A 13,238-nucleotide genomic window follows, 5' to 3' on the forward strand; every position below is an offset into this window, starting at 1 on the left:
CTCAATTCTCCGGAAGTGAGGATCTCTCCAGCCTCCAGCTGTTGGTAATCTGAGCTCATGACTGGCTTCACATTCTTCAGGCTCACATGCTGTGGGGGAGGGGTTTAGTTGCTCCGTTTGCCTGGGCATGGTGCCAGGACTGAGGGCTGAAGGCACGTCAGGCCCTTCGTCTTGCTCGGCCTGTCCAGGCATGGTGCCAGGGCTGGGGGCTGGAGGCATGCCAGGACATTCTTCCGAACTATCAGCGTCCGGCAGGAGATAAGAGGGGCCCAGCTGTGGCAGGGGGAGCGGGCGAGACACAACACAGTCCATCCTTTGGTGATCCTGGAGAGATGTAGTAATGTTATCGCTCAAGTGGGCAAGGCCATTTGTACAAAGCGTGCTGGATTTCAGGAAGATGTGGTCTTTGTTCTTTCTGTGTGTGTGTGTATGTGTGTGTGTGTGTGTGTGTGTCTGCCTTCAAGTAAGCCTTGACTTTTGTTGACTGCCTGGATAAGTCCATGCTGTTTTCTTAGCAAGGTGGTTTTGGAAATAGTTTATCCTTGCCTTCTTTCTAAGGCTGAGCAAGAACAACTAGCCCAAAGTCACCCAGCTGGCTTCGAGCCCAGCCAACTACCCAGGTCAATTACCCAGGTCTGTAAGGGGCGTACATAAGCGCATCAATGTGCCTACCGTCCCTGTCCTACTGTCCCGATTTATCTGTATCCTGATCCTGTATTCATAATCATGTTTATATTTATATCTCCAATCTTATACATGTTTGACAAAATAATATTAATATTAATAATAATAATAATAATAATAATAATAATAATAATAATAATAATAATAATAATAATAATAATAATAATAATAATATTGGCTCTCCTTTGCTCACTTTAGTGTAACAAATATGTCCAGAGATGCAATCTTGGGTGATGTGTGCGCAAAAGACAACTGACGGGCTATATCTCTACTGATACCACCAAGTCGTGGTGATGCAGTGGTTAGAATGCAGTATTACAGGCTAATTGTGCTGACTGTGAACTGCCAGCAGTTCGGCAGTTTGATTCTCACTGGCTCAAGGTTGAGTCAGCCGTCCATCCTTTCAAGGTCAATAAAATGAAGACCCAGATTGTTGGGGGCAATATGCTGACTCTGTAGACTGCTTAGAGTGGGCTATAAAAGCATTGTGAAGTGGTATGTAAGTCTAAGTGCTATTGCTATTGCTACTGCAGGCAGCCCTACGCCATTTGAGGCAAAAATGTTCACTCTGATGTGCACATTTGGGGAAGAGCTACAATCCAGAGGCAAAAAATATGCCTCATTCTTATATTTTTGTATAAGTATAATATAAGGGGGGGGCATGATGGCTCAGCTGTTAAAGGTGCTGAGCTAGTCAGCTAGAAAGCCAACAGTCTGGGTTTGAGACCTGAGTGCCACATAAGGGGTGAACTCCTGTTACTTGCCCCAGCTCCTGCCACCTAGCATTTTGAAAGCATGCAAATGTGAGTAGATAAATAGGTACCACTTCAGTGAGAAGGCAACAGCAGTTCTATATGTCATGGCACATTGTCATGATAGCCATGGAAATGTCTTCAGAAAACACTGGCACCCTTGTCTAAGTAATTTCATTGATTAATCTCACATCATATTGTGCTTATTCTATGGAAGGGATGGATAATCCAAAGCTATTGCACTTTTGCCCACCCAGAGGCATACTAAAAGTACAAACCAGTGCTCAGAGAAATGGGCTATGCATTGTTGATGGGATAACAATCCAGCTTGAGTCACAAGCATGATAAGCCAGTGAATATTGTTATGGCATTCATCTCAATAACCTGTAGAGTTATATGGTTTTATTTTTTTTTAAGTTGTGCTGTCTTACAAATACATGACAAATGCAGGAATAAATAACTAGTCTTCAAAATCTCTGAATGTCCTTGGGACCCTTACAGAGGCTAAAAGTACCAGAGAGCTTAATGGTATTTATTTTCTAGTCAATACATTCACAAATCTTAAATTTAAAAAAATCATTAGATCGCTTGCTATGGACAGTTTTATAGGAAGGTCTCTATACACCTTGTAATCCTAGGTGAAAGCCTGAAGAGCTTTTATGGTCTACTTGGACAAGTGGCATGAAAACTTTCTTGCAAAAGAATCCAAGTTTCACTAATCAGTGCCAAAATGCATGATAAATGAGCATTAAGGAGAAGAAAATGAGAGGCCTGAACAGAATGAATATGACCTTTAAGTGAGAATTTTGATGATATCTAAAAAAGCAGTTACATAAGTTTTTTTTTTAATGGGATTATCCTGCAAACCAATCTCAAGAAGAGAATGAGCTCGATGTTACAAATGTAACCCACTCTGGAACCGGTTTCCAATTAATTCCCCACTGGTTTCACTGTCCCAGGCTTCCTTGCAATCTGGTGTGGTTGGCAAAGGTCTTTCTTAGAAATCCGGAATCCCTGTCTGAAATTACAGCTTGCAATTTTCTCCCAGTAGGGAATGATGATAATTAATTAATTACGAAAGTGGTTCCAAGTTTGCATTTGTACTACCCCAGAAAGCTTGAGATGCAGGGGTGAAATGCTCTCGGATCGGACCGGATCGCATGATCCGGTAGCGATCATGGCCGGTGGTTTGGCGATCCAGTAGCGATGGCAGAGCGAAGCTCCACCCACCCACCCGGGTGTCATTACTTCCTGGTTTTAACCAGGAAGTAATGTGTTTTTTACCTTCTGCGCATGCACAGGTTTTGCGCACATGCAGGTCTGCGCACGCATGTGACGCAGCGCATGCACTTCCAAACCGGTAAGGAAGGTAAGTAGATTTCCCCCCTGCTGAGACATATGCATAGGACAACCACCCATTCACCCATCTCCTAGTCTTGGCAATGCACCAAAGCAGCGTTATGACTAAATTTAATCAGCTTTGATGGTTGTTCATGCAACGAATACATACACCTATCCCGCCCCTCTGAACGCTTAGCGATGAAACAAAATGGCAGTGGCATGGTTCATCTCTTCAACTGACAGGATGATGTGGATTATTGCAAGGACAACGGCCCTGGATATGTCAACTACTTTGCAAAATAACGTATGTCATCTCCCTCCCCGCCAAGCGTTACTGTGTTTCAGAGGACATCAATGGTGTCACTAATATTAAACACCCTCCCTCCCTCCTGGCTCAGCTTTTCCTTCTCTTTCCCCTCCTCTTCTACCAGGCCAAGTCTGCAGAGCCATCTGCGCAGACAAACATACATATGGCTGTCATTTGTCCAGCACTTTACACAATGTGAAGGCTTTTTTTAAAAAAAATAAAAATAAAAAAAATAAAAATACTTGAGACGCCAGCCCATGTGGCAGATGATGTATGTGTTTCTTCAGGCCTGTGATTACCAGCACAGAGAAGCTGTGCGCTGCTCTTCACCTCATCAGTTCCACAAGCTGCACTCCAAGGTGGGTGAAGCATTTGCCGCGAGATGGCTTCTGACATGTAGCCAGGCAGAGGCATTCTGCTGGGAATAGATGACTTCACGTTTTCTTCCAACTGAGGTCAGAGTCTGACCTGCTGAAATTAGTGTGTGCGGGTGCAGGTGCGGGCCTGTGCACGCACGGGGCGGAAATGGCGGCTCCAAAGCCAGAATGAATTTATTTGGAAGAAAGGGGAGCAGAGGGCATTAGGAGTTGCCTGACACCTCTTAAAAGCCCTTTAACGTGATAAAGAGAAAAGGAAGATTAATCCAGAATGATACAGAACTTTTAAAAAGCAGAGGGACATATGAAAGGGGGGGGGGGAATCAAGAGCTGCCATCAGGCGGTTCTCATTTTGGTCTTCTGAACCCAAAACACTTTTAAAATATCACAGTAAATGTTGAATGATACCAGCCGATACCAATCTGCATCTATTTGCTTTTTGTATTTTTCTGTGGCAAGGAGTGAAGACTGAGCCACATACACAAAAACACCTACACTTTCATACTTATGCCTTCATTTTAAACAACCCAATGTGATAACTTTGGATTGTGTAATCAACTTAAGAGTCACCGCTACATTTCAGTTGCTGTCAATTGCTGCAGATCTACACTATTTCAAGAAATACCAAGTACCCTGTTAAGAATGCCAATAGTCCTCAACTTAAAACAGTTTGTTTAGTGACCATTTGAATGACAACTGAAAAAAGTGACTCATGACCATTTTTCACACTTACAACCGTTGCAGCATCCCCGTGGTTACGTGATTAAAATTCCGATGCTTGGTAACTGACTCATATTTATGACGGTTGCTGTGTCCCAGGGTCATGTGATCATCTTTTGCATCCTTCCGACAAGCAAAGTCAATGGGGAAGCTAGATTCACTTAACAACCGTGTTTTTAACTTAACAACTGCAGTGATTCACTTAACAACTGTGGCAAGAAAGGTCACATATTGTGATTGTTTATCATTTAACAAATGTCTCTCTTAGCAACAGAAATTTTGAGTTTAATTGTGATCCTAAGTCGAGGACTACCTGTAGTTTGGTCAGACAAACAAGTTTTAAGATCCTCTTCAAATCACATGGCTCAGACTAAAATGAAATGCCAAGTTTTATGTTTGAAAGTCTGGGAATTTTTCATTCATAATTATTACTTATAATTTGACTTCTGAGGGAGAGGTAAAATGAGAGAAATTCCTCCTGCACGTGTGCTCTGATTATTTTCATTTTTGTGGTTCCTTGGCATAGGAATATTTTACTGTTAATTTGTTTTTTCTTTTTTTAAACAATTGGGCTACATTGTGGGGTTGGTTTTGACTGCAAGCTACTTAAGTTGGCCAAAAATTGGATGCTATATAAACCTAGTTAAACAAATTTGAAAAAGGGAGAAAATCACACGGTTAAATGATAGGTCCCTTGTGTCTTTTTTTTTCTTCAAGGAGAAAAGAAAAGAAGGACTAGGGGAGACATGATAGCAGTGTTCCAATATCTCAGGGGTTGCCACAAAGAAGAGGGAGTCAAACTATTCTCCAAAGCACCTGAGGATAGAACAAGAAGCAATGGGTGGAAACTAATCAAGGAGAGAAGCAAGCTAGAACTAAGGAGAAATTGCCTGACAGAACAATTAATCAATGGAACAACTTGCCTGCAGAAGTTGTGAATGCTCAAACACTGGAAATTTTTAAGAAAATGTTGGATAACCATTTGACTAAAATGGTGTAGGGTTTCCTGCCTGGGCAGGGGGTTGGACTAGAAGACCTCCAAGGTCCCTTCCAACTCTGTTATTATGAGATTATGAGAAAGAATAAGATACAAGTATTAAATTATCTGAATCATTAGTGTCAGCTGCTCTGGTTATGCAGGACAGGTCCAATCCACCAAGAAGTAACAAAAACACTCTCTTGCTATATCATCTCTTTCCTCAACTGATATGATCCCTGCACTTTTGTGTTGGGAAGAGCTTCTGAGTTAGGGACTAACACTACGAAATAATTCACATTAATTCAGATAGATGAAGATCAAGATACTTCGCTTTCTCCTATCTCTGCCATTTCCTCGGTCTTCTACAATGTGTACATTATATCTGCAAAAGTATGAATGATGGATTGGTCTGTTTTCATTCAGCATGCTTAGGCTTAATCCTGGAAAACCTAGTGTCTTTTCTCTTCTGTTTATGTGTCATACAAAACTGCAGTGTTTCAATTGTGTTTGACTTCAATACCTGATTTTGCTAATGGATAATTGCTTTTGGCTTGAATACCTGATTTGCTTGTATTGTGTTCTTTTGGAGGCATCAAAAGTCTGGTCCCTTTCTTTCCATTTATTATGATGATGGTTGGTTGCAGAGTCAGCCCAATGTTTAGACGGCATTTGGCATTTAGGACCTAAGATCAGGAGATGTTGTTGTTTGATGGTGTTAATGGTATCATCGCAGGATGTACAGTAATCAGTTCCAAGTAAAGCTGCCTTTTGCAATTCATGGAAGGTGATTTTGTTAACGTTGATGGTGTTCAAGTGATGCTCCAGATATTTTGGGATTGCACCCAAAGCACCTATCATTATTTGTACTATCTTTGCTTTCTTTTGCCACAGTTATTCTATTTCTAGTTGTAGGTCTTTGTATGTATGATCCATGGTGGCGCAGTGGTTAGAATGCAGTACTGCAGGCTACTTCTGCTGACTGCCAGCTGACTGCAGTTTGACAGTTCAATCCTGGCAGGCTTAAGATTGACTCAGCCTTCCATCCTTCTGAAGTCAGTAAAATGAGGACCCAGATTGTTGGGGAAAATACACTGACTCAGTGAACCACTTAGAGAGGGATGTAAAGCACTGTGAAGCAGTATATCAGTCTAAGTGCTATTGCTTTTTTGTTATTTTTCTCTGGTTTTTTCCATTCTGTTCTGCTGCCTTCAGGTATTGTAGTGTCCACTATCCAGTCTTTTTTTTTTGTCTTTCTTATTGACAGTTAGGTCTGAGGTATTATGTGGCCGATACATATCTGTTTGAAGTTAAAGTCCCAAAGCTCTTTAGCTTCTTTCTTTTCTATTACTTTGTCTGTTTTGAGATCCATAAAGTGTGTGGGTTTGGTGTGGGGTTTTTTTTGCAGATATTCCAATCAGTGTTGTTGCTTTTTTGTCATGCTGTTGTTTGTAGTCAGCCTCTGATCTTGTAGCAACTATCTGTGAAGTCACAGCTGCCAGTTCTTTAGCTGGTGTTGGCCTTCATACACAATGGTTTTCCCAAGAATGAGGATTTTGTAATATATTGGCATAGAATCAGAGATGGGTTTCAATAGGTTCTGATCAGTTCTGGAGAACCGGTAGCAGAAATTTTGAGTATTTTTGGAGAACCGAAATAGTAAAAATTCTGACTGGCCCCGCTCCCAATCTATTGTCTGCCTCCCAAGTCCCAGCTCATTGGGAGGAAATGGGGATTTTGCAGTAACCTTCCCCTGGATTTGGGTGGGAATGGAGTTTTTACAGTATCCTTCACCTGCCATGCCCACCAAGCCATGCCACACCCACCAAGCCACACCCAGAGAACCAGTAGTAAAAAATTTTGAAACTCACCACTGCATAGAATGTATGCAGATTCAAGCAGTGTGGCCTTTTGCAATTGACATTTGGAAATTTTGTCAGTGTGAAGATTTTTCAAGCATTGTCCAAGACATTTTGGTGTATGCCAATAACTACTGGGGCCATCACGACTGATTTATGCCATAATCTTTCAATTTCAATTTTCAGATCTTAATATTTTGTGATTTTCTCCAATGCTTTGAATTCTATTATCTATTCCCTGGTATTGCCACATCAGTTATCCACAGTTTCTTCTTTTCAGTCACTGTTATATCTATCTGGGGTGTTCTGAGCCAATACTTTTATCAGTCTGTATTCAAAAATCCCACAGTATTTTAACCTGCTTCATTTTCAATTACTTTTTCAACTCCATATTCCCAGCAGTTTTTCATTACAGGTTCGTGATATTTTTTTCAGTTGTCAATTATCATTATTGCAAAGAACAAAATAATTAGCAGGAATTAAAAAAAATACCAGTAACGGTGCAATTAACTCCTTTTCAAAAGTCAAGAGCAAATTCAGAAGAAAAAGCTAAAGGCATTTTAAGCAGTTTATGGAAGATGATTATTGAATTCTGGCCTCCAGAAAGAACTTCAATACCAGGCTCTGACAGCTGGTCTGGGGCCTCAATGGGGTGTTTTGTTCTGGAGGTGACTAATGGACTAAGATAAAACCTCACCTCCACCCCTTATGCAACTTGCTCCTTTTCTTCCCATCTTTGTCAACTGCAACTCAATTTTAGTGTTAATGTTTATTTTTTAAAAATATTTTAAATGTTTCATCCTGCTGTTTTTAATTGATCATAAGCCATCTAGAGTTGCCTCAAAGAATATCAGTTTAGTAAGTAATTTTTTTTTTAGAATAGAATAGAATAGAATAGAATAGAATAGAATTTATTGGCCAAGTGTGATTGGACACACAAGGAATTTGTCTTGGTGCATATGCTCTCAGTGTACATAAAACTAATTAAATGAAATGTCCAGCATGCTTCCAAAATAAGACATTTTCGGCAGCATAGCCACCACAATCAAGACCCCTATTAGTATGGCGATGCAAATGCTGGCAAAAGCAATCATTCTAACTGTAGCAGAATTGCTTTGGGGTTGTATAGGAAGAATTCCATACTGTAGATTAAACTGAAAATCCAACCAAGTGCCCATGAATCTAAAATCTGGGGGCTGCTGTGAATTTGTATGCCCAATCTTATACTCTTTGCTCTGGAAAATGTACCCTATGGAGCAGTGGTGGGATTCAAAATATTTTACTACTGTGGGCATGGCTTGGTGAGTGTGGCAGGAGAAGGATACTGTAAAATCTCCATTCCCTCCCCACTCCAAGGGAAGGTTACTGCAAAATCCCTATTTCCTCCCGATTAGCTGGGACTCGGGAAGCAGACAATAGATGGGGGCGGAGCCAGTCAGAGGTGGTATTTACCGGTTCTCCGGACTACTCAAAATTTTCACTACTGGTTCTCCAGAACTGGTCAGAACCTGATGAAACCCATCTCTGCTATGGAGGGAAAGAAAGAAAAAAAATCTGTTGCTCCAGCAGGTTCTGTTGTATTGACAGTAAGTATTGAATGCAGCCCGTTGGACCATCAGATGAAGAGCTGCACCCACCCACACATCTTTCCAAACCTGATTAGAAACCTACATCCAAAGCATTTCCATGCTTTTACATTCAAAGCACTCTTCTTCCTGTCAACTAGTTTCTCATAAGTACACATATTAAAACATCGCTATTGCTATTCTTCCAGGTGTGAGCATTTTTCAAGAAATTCCTTGCTGCCATATAAGTGTAATCACTTGAGCAAGCGTAACAATGCCTGTTACCTCCCTTTGTCTGTACCTAACTATAAGAATGTGGTAACTGGTGCCTGGATAATAAAAGAGGAATGAAAAACCACAACAGATGATGACTTAGGGGCAAACGTAGCCCCAGATTTAGGCTCCCAAACAGGTACAAAGCTTTATGAAGTCCTTTGGAATAATATGCAAATATTTAATTACATACTTACAGAGGCCCATTCATTGCTTTTAGACACCATCCATTTATTCAAGACAGTTGCTCAGATGCCCCTTAATTAACTATTAATCATTATGTGGTTTGCTACCAAGGGAATTCCTACCCACACAAGTGTTTCCTTCTGTTGATGTTTACAGGGCAATGTAGACAAGATGGAGCCATATCTCAGGCCAAAATCCTGTAAAGTACAGGAGATAAGTAAGAGAGGGAACATTTCTTCCCATGGATTGTACTCTTACCCCTACCTTCTGTGCTTTTCTTCAGCTGTTTCTCTCCAATCAAGAGTTCCTTAGTCTTCATTGGGGGTGGGTGGGTAACTGTTGAAACTTTTTAAGAGATGCGTAGGATTGTTCTTTAAGGAAACACTAAAATAAAATTTTGTCAAGAGAAATACAAAACACAAGTCATTATTTTTAGGGCTGTCTTTTGTGAAAACCCTTAGTACAATCAACATTCCTACTTAGTTTAAATTCTTTTATGAAAATGTTCTGCAGTGAATTTTTCATAAAAGAATCATTCAGCTTAATTACATCTGTGAATTACAATCAGAAGCTAAATGGAAATGGTGGATGGAAAAGGTGTGGACGCCATATGGTTACAGATTCATAAAACAAGATCTCTTGACTTGTTTTATATGGAGTTATTTTAGCAAACTGTGTGAGAGCGAGCTGCCATAGGTGTTATGCAAAGCATAATACACACACACACATTCTGATGAATGCTCACCAAATGCTGGTAATTTCAAAGCAATTCAAGCTTTGGCTCAGTGGCTAACAATTGTCCAAATAGATTCGTAATATGCAAAATCTTCCTCCTCCTCAGATGGCCAGAACAAGTGCTTTGAAATTTTGGCAGAAAATTGTTTTAAGTCTCTCTCAGTGTATTTTGGAACCACTCTGGACCAGTTACTGTATGTTTGTATTCACAGAGTCATTATTTGTTTACAATTAGTGCTATTTTAGAAAATACATAATGCCAGTTTGGTCTAGTGGTTAAGGCACCAAGTTAGAAGCCAGGAGACTGAGAGTTCTAGTCCTGCCTTAGGCATAAAAACCAACTGGGTGATTGTAGGCCAGTCACTTTCCCTTCTCAGCCTAACTCACCTCAGAGTTGTTATGGGGAGAATAGGAGGAAGGAATATTGTGCATGTTCCCCACCTTGAATTATTCATAAAAATAATAAAGGCAGGATATAAATAAACAAATGATCCTACTTCACAAAGGCTGGTTGTGACATGTAATAAAGTAAATAAGACCCCTTCTTGTTATACACAGTTGCATGAGGATTATGTATCTTTTCAGGTCTAGCAGCTTTTCTGTTAAATTGGCCCAGTTGGAAGAAGAATATGGTCAGCTACATAGCCTGGGAGAAATACATCCAAGTGTGTTTTTTAAGTTACTCAATGCAAATACCAGCAATGCATGATTGGAAATTGTCAATCCAGCAATGTCAAGTCACAAAGGGGGAAATAGTCCACATTCAGTACAGACATATACTATACTGTACTGAATTTGCACTATTTAATAAACTGTATAGTTGTTCCACTATAAATTCTGTCTTATTCACTCTAGTGAAGAAAATGATAGCAAATATGTAGGCATCCACGAGAAAAAAAAAATTAAGGGGGAGGGTGTTAGTAGTGAAATTCATGCTATGATTCTGAAATGCAAATTTAAATATAGCTGTATTATAATGTCATAAATATATGTTTCATCATTTTGGATTCATTGTACTTGGGAACATACCAATGGCAAAATATTTAGAGGAATGTATCATGAATCTATAGAAACCCTCATATTTAATTTCAACTTCTCTTGTAAAATCAGATAACAAACTGCACTCTCTTAATAACAACCCATTAATCAGAGAAATGGAGTTTGCTGGTACACAGATAATTTACTTAATACAGATAATTTACTTAATTTGGCAATGTTCTGGCCTGTTGCTCTACTTGTGCCAAAATTACAACTTTTTCTCTGGTAGGCAATAAATAGCAGGCAATATGACTGATATTAGAAAAAAGTACACTACAATCTGCAAAGATGAGTTTTATTGTGGAAAGAATTCCAAACTATTTTGGGGGGGCAGGATAAAGACAGCAGTTACCCCAGTTGTGAAAATGCTAAAAGGCAGAAATGATAGAAGAAGAAATACTTTGAAGTACCATCACTTCAATTCATCTGGATAAAAGACTATTTACACGTATAGATAGGAGTTAAGATGATTTTCTCTATCATACTGAAAAAAGTAAACATTTATTACATGATGTTACTTTAGTATCCACTGTAACTTTGATCAAGCCTGTTTGAAGTATCTAGTCATTTTCTCTTAATGTATAGAAAAGTACATCCAGTTGTCTTCATTATGCTCCAATTATGAATTATGACTATTTCTTATTAAAGCATTATGTGCCATGTAGCTATTTCAATTCATTTCCATTCTAATCTGCTCAGAAAAAAATTCCATTATACTGCTACAATAAACACATAAGACAATTTGATTTTCATGTAAAAAGCATACATTTCACAGGCCGAAGACTTGCTGCCTCTGGACAGTGTTAGAATCCAACTTTCATTAGCCCATCACTACAGCAAGTAATCAGGAAAAATAGGAATTCAACAGTTGCTGCATCACTGTCATCAAAACAACATAATTTTTAATCAAGACAGCATGGATCAGTAACAGATTTTTCTACAGTGTAATTGTCCTGTTATAAGGTCCAACAAATCTTTTCAGAAGACTATCAGAATACGGCATACTATATGCATATTAATATATACATTTTTAAAAGTTTGTATCTGATACTTTTAGTTTAAAGCTATATATGGGATGAAGAGGTCATATAATAAATATAAAGTGCAATACAAACTGAACCTCCCTTCATAAGGAAAGAAACTTAAACTTCTCATTTTCAACAAAAACCACTTGGTAATTTTAAAGGCAATATTTCTTACATGACACTCATCGGTATTATTAAATGTGCTAGTGTTTTAAAATTAGATGATGATATACACGGAAATACATGTAACATGTATTCTAGCCATATACTGCCAGACTAACTTCCATCTATTATTAATTACAATGATTCACAATTACAATTTGTATTATGAACAGTAAGTATGAGTTGAGTTTCTCTTGATGTTAGCTACTAGACTGTTCTAAAATTTTCCAATCTTAAAAACCTAGCTTTTTTTCATCCTACTTATGCCACGATTGTTTTAGTTCTTAAAAAGGCATCTTATCCAAATGAATACTTTGAAAGAGTGCAGTAGCCTCTTAGCTTTGTCAGTCAAACAAGTATTTCTCGCGCTTAACCTAGTTTAAATAGAGAATTCTAATAACTCAAATGATTAGAAGGGAATGATGTTGATTGGGGGACTGACAAAGAATATACCTACGTTTACAAAAAATATTTATATGAAATAGCTTTGCAGCTCATCTTACTTTACTTATTGAGTTTGCAGTGTAATTCACTCATCTCCATATCCTTAAGTGCAGTCTAAGTGGCTCAAATAGATTTATGCACACTTTATTTGCTTATAATAGATCATATCTCTTGCAATGTCATTTCGAGATAGTGGGGATTTATAGTCCAAGAGACACTTTCAAACGGAGTTAATGCATGGTGTCAGGCCTTAAGAAGTTAAAAGGTTGACTGGATGCTGCTGAACAAGACTGGTAGTCATTTTGTCTTGTAAATTGGTATTTAGATTACTGATGATTCAAGCAGGAAACAAATTTGGCTACTGACATCACAGAGAACAATAATCCTTTATTCCATAATTCAGAATAAAACCATTCTGTAAATAGGAACCTAGATAAACATGTGCAGCAGCCAAGCCATCTTCAAAGAACTGGTTTTCCACTTATTTCCCGAATGGAAGCATTTTAAAGAACAAGAATATTCCTTTTTCATAACCTTTGTTTTCAGTTGAAAAGACTGATCAAAAAGCCAGAGAATAGTCAATTTTGAATTCAGTATGATGGTTCCATCTTTGCTGTATTTGAAAAATAGTTTCAATACAGGTTCTAATTAATAATTTTTAAAATAAATTACCATTTCTGTCTTCACAGGATATAAAAATATAAAGTGGGACAAATACCTTCAGATGACCTAGCAAACACTTTAAGACAAGTAATTAAAAAAGAGAAATAACCAACTCAAAAACAAGGGATTTA

The sequence above is a fragment of the Ahaetulla prasina genome, chromosome 1 (genome assembly GCF_028640845.1).
Source record: "Ahaetulla prasina isolate Xishuangbanna chromosome 1, ASM2864084v1, whole genome shotgun sequence".
NCBI lineage: Eukaryota > Metazoa > Chordata > Lepidosauria > Squamata > Colubridae > Ahaetulla > Ahaetulla prasina.